The sequence below is a fragment of the Littorina saxatilis genome, linkage group LG12 (assembly GCF_037325665.1).
Source record: "Littorina saxatilis isolate snail1 linkage group LG12, US_GU_Lsax_2.0, whole genome shotgun sequence".
In the NCBI taxonomy this organism is placed as follows: Eukaryota; Metazoa; Mollusca; class Gastropoda; order Littorinimorpha; family Littorinidae; genus Littorina; species Littorina saxatilis.
Window position 1 is genome coordinate 21491976 of NC_090256.1, and position 10390 is coordinate 21502365.

The window sequence follows — 10390 nt, forward strand, 5'->3', positions numbered from 1 at the left end:
CGAACTCGAAACTTCCCCCAAAATCGGCGTATGGCTGCCTGAATGGCGGGGTAAAAACGTTCATACACGTAAAAACCCACTCGTGCAAACACATGTGTGAACGTGGGAGTTTCATCCCATGAATGAAGAAGAAGAATAACTCGAAACGGTGTCATAAATACACAATCCGATCACTCTTAATCCAAGACTAGACATCAGTATGTTAGCCAGAAACGAAGTAGGAAAGTTGAAGTTAACAAATAATTCACTCACTCTTAATATAAGACTGGACATCAGTATGTTAGCCAGAAACAAAGTGGAGCAGTTGTCATAAATACAAAACCCAATCAGTCTTAATCTGAGATTGAACGTCAGTGTATTTGTCAGAAATAGAGTAGGATAGTTGACTTGGAAACAAACAATCCAATCGCCTCACTGTACAATAAGTTCAGTGCTGAAAACCGTGTTAGCAATAGATGTAACTCTGACCGTCTCCTTTATCCCCCCCCCCCTACACACACACACTCTCACCACTAAACTCACACCCTCAACCCCAAGAACACACGTTCCTTTCAATGTCGTGTGGAGAAACTTCCAATTTCGACTTTTTTTTTCGCGAGCTCGGCGTAAATAATCACGGCGTAAATAATCAGAATTGGATGCTGCTGCTTGATGCAAAATTTAATAATGATAGCATTTCGAACTAAATCTTGAGAACGAAAAGAGAAACTAAGAGTGATGAGGAGAGACAATAACAACTTAACTTTCAAATTCCCACGTTGAACGTTAAAACAAAAACAAAACACACACACACACACACGCACACACACACACACACACACACACACACACACACACACACACACACACACACACACACACACACAAAGTGACACACACAAAGTAAGCACCGGCAAAATGAAAATAACTAATACATTATTCATGTCCCTTCCTCTGAATAAAGCAATGACATATTTGCACTGCACTGTAGACAATGAGCATTACGTGTACCAAATTAGAGGACAGCACGCAATAAAAACAACCACCCCCATGTGCCTCACACACTGCGATTAAAGGTACCATCCTGCCCGAGAAATCCAAAATCAAAGATCTTATCAAGTTTTTAGATAAAACCAAAAAGAAGAATGGTTGGTAAATGAAAAATGTTATTCTTGACAAACCGAAACATTCAAAAGTACATCGATCCAATCGTCTTTATAGTGGACAGTAGAGAAAAAAAAAACCAGTTATTAGGAGATGAATGACATTTATCAAAATTATATTTTTCGCCATTCCTTTCAAATCTGACGGCACCACCTTGCCAAAGATCGGCCGAAAAACAGAATGCAATAAGTTTCATTAATCTCATAATAATTATTCGTTTCATAAACTAACCATTCTTGTTTTTGATTCTGAATGTTGGAACGATAGCAGTCTATCTGCGTTTTTTTAGTTTAGGATTTCGAGCTTTTACATGGCATAGTACGATCATCCTCCCACTTGTACACATTTGAAAACTGTACAATCTGACTGTTTTGTGCGCAGAGTTGAAGATTTTTGCTGAAAAATATCGCAAATCGCATTTTAGTAAGCACTGTTTAGGCCTACAAGACATTTTCAAACTTCTGTGTCTGCGTTTTGGCAGGACTGTACGAGAAAGCTGGTTCGAACCCCGGCCGGGTCATACCTAAGACTTTAAAATTGGCAATCTAGTGGCTGCTCCGCCTGGCGTCTGGCATTATGGGGTTAGTGCTAGGACTGGTTTGTCCGGTGTCAGAATAATGTGACTGGGTGAGACAAGAAGCCTGTGCTGCGACGTCTGTCTTGTGTGTGGCGCACGTTATATCTCAAAGCAGCACCGCCCTGATAATTATGGCCCTTCGTGGTCGGCTGGGCGTTAAAGTGTAACTAAACAAGCAAAAAGGAAAAACATCGTTCAGCAACCTTTACACTTTGATATGAAGAAGGGCCTCATATACTGTCGAACTGCGAAAAAAAATTTTTTTTTCTCTCACTCGGACACTGTTTGACGGACATGTGAAGTGCGCGCCAGGAACGACAATCTTCTTAGTTTACCTGATTAATGCCCTTAATTTTTGGTTCTGGTACTTTCAGTTCCGGCTGTTGTCATCAATCTACCAAAATAAAAGATCAAACGGAGTTTTCGATTTTTATTTCATGGTTCAGAAAAATATTGCTTATTTTCTGAAGTCAACCGTTTTAGCGAATCTTTCTTTGATTCTTAAAAGTCATTTCAAATTTTTTAAAAATAGTTAACGGTTAGTAATTACCAATATATCGTAAACAAACATATCGATAGGTTTTGGTAAGAAGACACAAGTGCGATGAATGTGGTACCAGTATTTTTGTGGTAAGTAAGGATGCATTTCTTTGCTGTAAGCACATTTACAATGCACATTTAATCTGTTTAGCAACATAAACGAAAGCATGGTACAGTGCCGCTTGTTTGTGGTCTATCTTTTCGCGGCAGATGCGTAACAATTAGGGTCTCAGTTGGAAAAAGCTGCTCGGAACCAGAGCAGATTTGGCTTGGGTTCTTTGAGTGTGAATGATCGACGAGTGGCTTGACATTTTTAACGAATCATTACTGTAGCCTACTTGAAACCATCATCTGTTTCTGAATTTGTCATCAGTTATGATTGTGCAGTCTCATAGGAATCGTCCATAAAATGTTAAACCGAAAAAAGGCAGACGATTCTGAATCACACAGGCTGCACTGTACAAAATCAGATCTAAAACGATATTTTGAACTGCGACGTCTGCGTAAATGCCCTGTAACAAAATACCTTGTCCTGGTCATGTGTATACACATCAGCTTCTATTGGGAAGATCAGTAGTTTATATTAATCACAAATACAAGATTAGAAATAGTTCTGAAGATCGCCTTTGATTTCAGTTTCAGCGGCAAACTAGCAGATCTGTCCAAACCGGCATCGTTTCATGGTTGAAACTTGAATAATCCCAAATAGATCTGAGTGGGGGTAAGTTTTATAGTATTTCAATTTTTTACGGCAGTTTTATTTAAAGATAGTGTAGTGGATGTCTCTGGTGAAGACTACAGTTATATGAATTTTTTGTTGTAATATTAAAATGATTGTTCTTTATTTACACAATTGAATAATTTGTATTTATTTGTTTGCAGATGACGGCATACTGAGTGCTCCAAGAACAGCCTGCTGGCATTTTGTGTCTTTTCTGAAGACGTCGAGGCAAGCAGAAGTCACGGTCCTGGCCACACACACACAATGACATGAACAAGAAATGATATTTTTTCATGGGCATATCCAGTATTAAAACTTTATTACCATGCAAACGCAACGATTAGAATTTAGAGACGGTCATCGGTCACACACACACACACACACACACACACACACACACACACACACACTGGGCGGATCCGGAGGGGGGTTCCCGGACCACTTAGGAGCCGGCCTTTGTATTCTAAGTGACGATTTTGGAAAGAAGTTGGCTAATTAGTTTGCTCAGGTTGCGCCAGATCGATCAATTGTCCTTGTGATTCAAATTTTTCTTCTTAATATATTTACTTTTTTGGAAGGTGTATTAGGGGATGTTTCTTGGCTCAGATTGATCCATTTTCCTTGTTTTTATCAACATTTGTCGGACCCCCCCCCCCCCCCCCCAAGGAGGTTGAACGCTTCGTGTCTTCGACTAAACGCTTCGCGTCGTCAAATTGTCCCTAAAAGAAATTTGGAAACTCCCCCTTAAAAATGATGTGATCCGCCCCTGCACACACACAAACACACACAAATAGAGAAGTAATAAATGGATACAGTTTTTCTTTATTTAAATTACCATCAGATGTGGTCGTAGAACAGGCACTGTAAACAAAACCTAGCATGATATACCACTTGTGTGATGTTTCGGTCAATATCTTTATTTTCCTTTCAGAAATACATTGGCGTTTTGAATGTCAAGGGAAGTGATACAAATGCTGCAGCGTGGCTATCAAGAACGCGAAGGCAAACAAGGTAAATACCTACTTCTGACATTAGTTTACTTATTAACACTCTTTCTATACTGGCCATTATCTCCCCAGTCTCTCCCCAGAAACTGGCCATTTGCATGGGTTTGCAAAAAAAATTCTCAAAAATAAACAAAACAAGATGCAGCCTTCAAACTCATAGGTTTTATTGTGAATATATTGCTAAAACATATGCCAAAGTTTGGTTTTATTGTTGTGAAAAAAAAAAAAAAATATGATGTCCAGAATTTATGGGTATATTTTACGCAATACGAAAAAGGGGGTATGTATTTTGACTTAGAAGCATGTTTTCTTATGAAGGCTCTGTTTGCAACAAAACCGTTTCTGTTTACTTGTATGAAGATTGTGCTAACACAAAAACATAACAAATACCAATTGATTTTCCATTTGGTGGTCATGTAAGCATTGTGAACATGTCCGAAAAATCTGATCACACACCATGTGGTCGACATGCAGACCTGAACGGCCAGTGTATGGTGGCAGAGTTGGAAAATAGGAAAAGTCTTGATGCCAATCCTTCATCAAAAACCGAAGAAAATCGTCATTGTAATAAGTTTGCTTTATTCTAAACTAGCAGTTAAGCCCGGCTTCGCCCGGGAGTAAGCGGAGTCCTGTAGCAATTTAAGACGCTCGCTATCCCATTATCATTAGCTTTACCTCCTTTGTTTGGATACAAAAAAAGAGTTATCTCCCTTACCTTCTAGAAATTTCCGGAACTGTCCAGTTAATTTTTCTTTCTTCATTTCTTCCCCTCATAGGAGCAATAGCGAGTCTCTAATATCACTGGCATGATGTGCTTGCTACAGGTGAACAGTAGGCACTGAACTGGTCTTGCACCATATAGGCTGTATTCAATAAATGGGAGGTCCATAATCTGAGAAAGGAAACAATGAATCAAGAAACTAAAACCCAGGTGCACATCTGCGGCACCTAGGGAGTGTACGTGCACACTATCTTGTTCCTGCCTCTTGCCATCTCAGAGGTATGGCGACCACAGACAAAAAAGAGTTATCTCCCTTACCTTCTAGAAATTTCCGGAACTGTCCAGTTAATTTTTCATTCTTCATTTCTTCCCCTCATAGGAGCAATAGCAAGTCTCTAATATCACTGGCATGATGTGCTTGCTACAGGTGAACAGTTATCTCCCTTACCTTCTAGAAATTTCCGGAACTGTCCAGTTAATTTTTCATTCTTCATTTCTTCCCCTCATAGGAGCAACAGCGAGTCTCTAATATCACTGGCATGATGTGCTTGCTACAGGTGAACAGTAGGCACTGAACTGGTCTTGCACCATATAGGCTGTATTCAATAAATGGGAGGTCCATAATCTGAGAAAGGAAACAGTGAATCAAGAAACTAAAACCCAGGTGCACATCTGCGGCACCTAGGGAGTGTACGTGCACACTATCTTGTTCCTGCCTCTTGCCATCTCAGAGGTATGGCGACCACAGACAGACAGACAGACAGACAGACAGACACACAGACAGACACTCTCTTTTATTATATGTATAGATCAAACGACTAGGATAGATGACAGACACAACGACAAACACATTCAATTCTATGTAAAACATACACAATGCGCACGTTAACAAGCTGGCCATAACAATGTGCCCATCGTGCATGAAGTGTGGCTTTGGTCGGATCAGTAGCCGTGCTTTGTCTGCGATGCTGAAATTTTGTTAAAGCGACGATTTAGCAATGTTGTTGTTGCTGCTGCTGCTGTCTGTTCTTGTCACGACATCTCGCCATATAACAGTTTTTTCCCTCCTGATTCTGAGAAGAAGCTGTTTAATTGTGATATCAGGCCTAGGAACCCCTGATTTTCACTTGGAGCATTCTCAAAGAAACTTAGCGTATGTTAAGAAAAATGAGTGTACTCCACACTTTGTCTTTTGTTGTTCGTTGTCGTTGCATGTCTACCGTTCCACAGCCACCTACTATAAGAGCAAGTGTTAAATGACGTATTTCCACAAAAGACTGCTTGCAGAGAATCATGTGATGCTAATGACAGATAAGGACATGTGGTAATACATACTACGTTTTGGAACCAGGGAAAATGCAGCACAAATTATTTATCAACCAAATTGATTGACTTGTGCACCATGACAAAAGTTTTCTTTGATCCATAAAAGGTCTTTTGCCAGAAAAATTGCTCTGAACATCAAGTACCCTGCAAGTTGTCACACATTTACATTATTGAAATAAAAAGAAAACACACCAGTAACCAGGTTAGGTACGTTAATATCTATAATCAATATCTCGGCACGTTACTGCCTTCTTCGGGATGGTAAGCTGAACATTATTGAACAAAATAATCAGTTTAGATTGTATACTTTTATTCCTGAACGAAGAAGCAGAGGAACTGCATACAACTAGGACTGTAATATCAGCTTTTGCCTGAAACACACACACATACACTTATTAAATTAATGCAATGTCATTGTATGAAGCCAGAACAATCACTAACTTACACAGTTGGTCACACAACTACCCATCACTGAACAATAAATCGAAGTCGGGTGGATTCAATGACTAAAGCAGTAAAGGCTTTGAAAAAACCCTCATCACAAAACATTCCCAACCCCCCCCCCCAAAAAAAATAAATAAATAAATGAAATAAAACAGGTTGTGTATATAGCGCAGTAAACACCATGCAGGTACAAGCGAAGATTTGACAGAGATTATCCTTGTTTTATATAGCACACATTTTCTAGTTTTAATCTCTCTCTCTCTCTCTCTCTCTCTCTCTCTCTCTCTCTCTCTCTCTCTGGAAAGTAATTTATTGACCTGTGGGTTATTTGCGTTTGTGGGTTATTTGCGTTTGTATACACATTGGTGATTCGTAAACTATGTTGGAAGAGATTGTCAAACAATATTATATGGGGTGTCTTAAAAAAAAATGTATATCAACAAAATCTGTCATTATTATCAGGCACACGGTTTTAACAAAGCTATGTCACGGAATGCAACATAAGTGGCTTAAAAAGTCGTGTTTTTGTGTGTGCAGGATATTCGCTAGGACAGGACCTCAAGCTGAACCAGCACAACAGCGATGCATTCTTCCATGGCTTCCACAAAAGTCTTTCACCTATAGCGGGCATTGCATACAGATAGTCCAAAGAGGGTTAGGGTTACCCTAACCCTCCTTTTTAAAAATTCTTTAGACCAATTATCCCTCTGTTCCCATGTTAAACATGGAATAATTCTGGACAAATGCGAGGACGTTAGCTTTTTTTTATTTTATTTTTTTATCATTTTACTTATCATTAAAACTTGTTTAGATTTCGATTCGTAAACCATTTACAGTAATCCTTTGTTTTTTTAACTTTGTTCATCTTACCACAGTCACTTCGTTGTTTAGATTTATCATTAAATTTGTTACCATTATGCAGGAAAAATGTAGAATAAAACCAGGAGAGCTTTCGGTAGAAGATATTTCCTGTGTCAAAAGTTAATGCTTATTCTGATTGATGGGTGCTCCAAAATAAGTTATTTTGACTGCCTTATTCGAATTCATTTCCAAGACAGGGCTGAGAAGTGGAGAAGCTTAGGAGAGTATCGTAAAAATTGTCTGGGTGTTTATGCAAAACTTTCGAATATGTCAGATTTTACTTTAGAGATTTTAAATACTGTTAACTGACAGAAATGCTATAACTTCTAGACCAATTGACTGGATAACTTCATATTCAGCATACTTAAACTTGATTTTATGCATGTGCAGTTCACAAAGTGGCAAATTTGTAGGTTAAATTATCTAACTTTTGCATCACCAATGACACCAACGCTTTCGTGTCTGAGGATTGCCCTGAACCTAGCTGTAACTGCATGCTTTCTTCAGGTCATCGATAGCCTGGGGGTTGAAGGGGATGTTTTTACATACTCAGACATTCAAAATAATCAAAAAGGTAAAAGCCTGAAGGGTTTAAATTAGGTAAAAATGGCTACTGCTCAATGTCAAAACTCGTTCTGTTTAGTCGACCCCCGAATTTGGAGAAAAAAAATTAAAATTGCACAAAAGTCAGACCATTCAATTTACAAAATTGCCACTTACTGGAAAGGCAGAACATAAACTGAAGTTAATGAATACCATATATAAAATAATTGGTTCAACAGATGCAGAAGTAATTTGCATGGTTGTGGGTGTCCTTTTTAGGGGGGTCAACCCTGTAGAAGAGACGATTTTCTTTAATTATCAATCCGTAATATATTGTTTGTTATGCATACAAGATTAACATTGACAAATACTTCAAGACTCCTCATTGATCTTAAGAAATGTTGTGGTTTTTTTTGTTACTGACTGATTCACTTTCTATTCACTTTACTCAACATAAGTCACGACAAGAAAAGCAAGGGAGGTAATTTCTTCGGAAGAGGTAATTCTCTCCCCTCAGAACGATTGTTGTAGTTTGTTTGATTTTGTTCCCTTCTAATAAGTATTATTTAAAATAGATCTTTACATCTTGATGTGAAAGGCGCAGTACCCCCCTCCCCCCAGGATGTTAAATTCTAGGTTGTGTCCATGTAAAATCCTGATCCTAGTCAAGATCCGAGTTGGTTTTTCATGCAACTGTGCCTCTTTATGCCACTCAATAAGACATACTTTGCAATCCATAATTGCACGAAACTAAGTACAGGAAATACGTTGTTGTCGTGTTTTTAATATTACATAATGAAATAAAAAATGTCACAACTGGTTTCGTGTTGGGCTTTCTCTCTCTGTCTGAATCTCATAATTACTTCCTTCTGAGGCCTGAAATGTGTTGCAGGCATTGTTCAGCTTACATTTATTGTTACAATTTTTGTGGATATGTTATTAAGTGTGTCTGTGTTTCTATCATTCGTTATCAGTGTGGTTAAAAAAAAAAAGCACACGTCAAAGTAATTTACCCTTCATCATTATCAAAACATGCAGATACAGGTAATACATATTTGTGATACTTTAAACAAATACAATGTTTGTTTGTTGCGTCTTTTCTTTTTTTCAGGGCAAACACACATCGTATTTGTTCAAACGTGTATATTCTGCACTTTCTAATACCCTGCATGGATATCCAAATCAAGAATAATGAAAAGTCGTCTAATAGCCCTGCAGCACTCACACGAACATGATAGAAGCTTGCATGCATGCACCCAGGCTCGCTGTCTTCGGCTAAAAGAGCTTACCGTTGGATCTTCGCTCAGACAAATGTAGCTGTCTTGTCCACTTGCTCCTGTCGCATAGATCTGCAATGTGCAACATCATCTTTGATTAATAAGTCTGAGGCACAGACAAACACACACGCGCGCACATTTGCGAGAGAATGCACGTCAGTCTATTCAATCAAACAGTATAAAAACATACCACAGACGTGGTGGTGGAAACTGGACATTCGCCGTATAACAAACTCAAGAGATTCATTTGTGTGTGTATGTTTAATCAAAGGTTCATCTTGGGCACATTCAGTCTGTATTGTAACAGGACCCATCCCGTAAAAACTTCGAACAGATCTATTATTATTAAATTCTGAAATCCTTGACAAGTTTTGTATCTTACCGAAGTAAAAAAAACAAAATCGGCCAGTACACGCATCTACCCCCTCACACGACAATACATATGTGGCGAAAAAAGGAATCGAGAGGGGGGGAACAAGGAATAAATTAGATCCAGAAATAATTCCACTTCATCATTCCAAAATTCAAGTGTGAAGTGATCAGATACTGTGGTAAAGATACGTGCTTAGTATCACAACTGAAAATACAAGCCCTAGGGTTTTAAATCAAGGAAACAATTAAAGTTAAGGAAAGATCAACAGAAATGTCGAGAACATGTAAAATATTGTACTTACAATCCGTTTCAGCATGCTCTTCGAATAATAATCTCCCAGTCAGCCTCGTGCTTACGACTTCGACAGGATGTTGCCTCTCACGCTGAGCCAGTACATTTGGAGTGAATTCAAAGGCCAGAGATGCAGTACAAGCACATTAGTTAGATCCAATTCATTCACATTGCTACCTTGCCCAATGTATGGCTATTTCTGTTGGTAACATCACACATGTATCAAGCAGTGCTTGTTGCCGACTCTGCTGGGACAGGCAGCAGACGATTTTATTTAGGAACCAAATTCTGATTGGTTAAAACATAAAACCGGAACTCAAAGTACCACTTGTTCTTTGGAAGTATCAAATCAAGAACAGATAAGCAGGTAAATCTGAAATGGGTTCAACACTTTTAAAAAATCGTAGTAAATCAGAAAACACAGTAAACGTTGGAAAAATCGTCCAGTATCGCTTCTACAGGTCTATACTTGGACAAAACATAAAGCAATTCAGTAAAGCTGACACTTCAAAATGTCTGTTTAGTTACACTTTAAGCAACAAACAAACAAACAAACAAACGAGAAA

General features: G+C 38.5%; 1 long non-coding RNA gene across 1 annotated transcript; it reads left to right on the plus strand.

The window, feature by feature from the left end:
• The first annotated feature begins 1648 nt into the window (after positions 1 to 1648).
• LOC138981501 (uncharacterized) lies at positions 1649 to 9028 on the plus strand. Its single transcript, XR_011460651.1, has 5 exons — positions 1649 to 2350; positions 2897 to 2981; positions 3143 to 3209; positions 3913 to 3992; positions 7017 to 9028. It is a non-coding gene; the product is annotated as an uncharacterized lncRNA (long non-coding RNA).
• The last annotated feature ends 1362 nt before the right edge of the window (positions 9029 to 10390 follow it).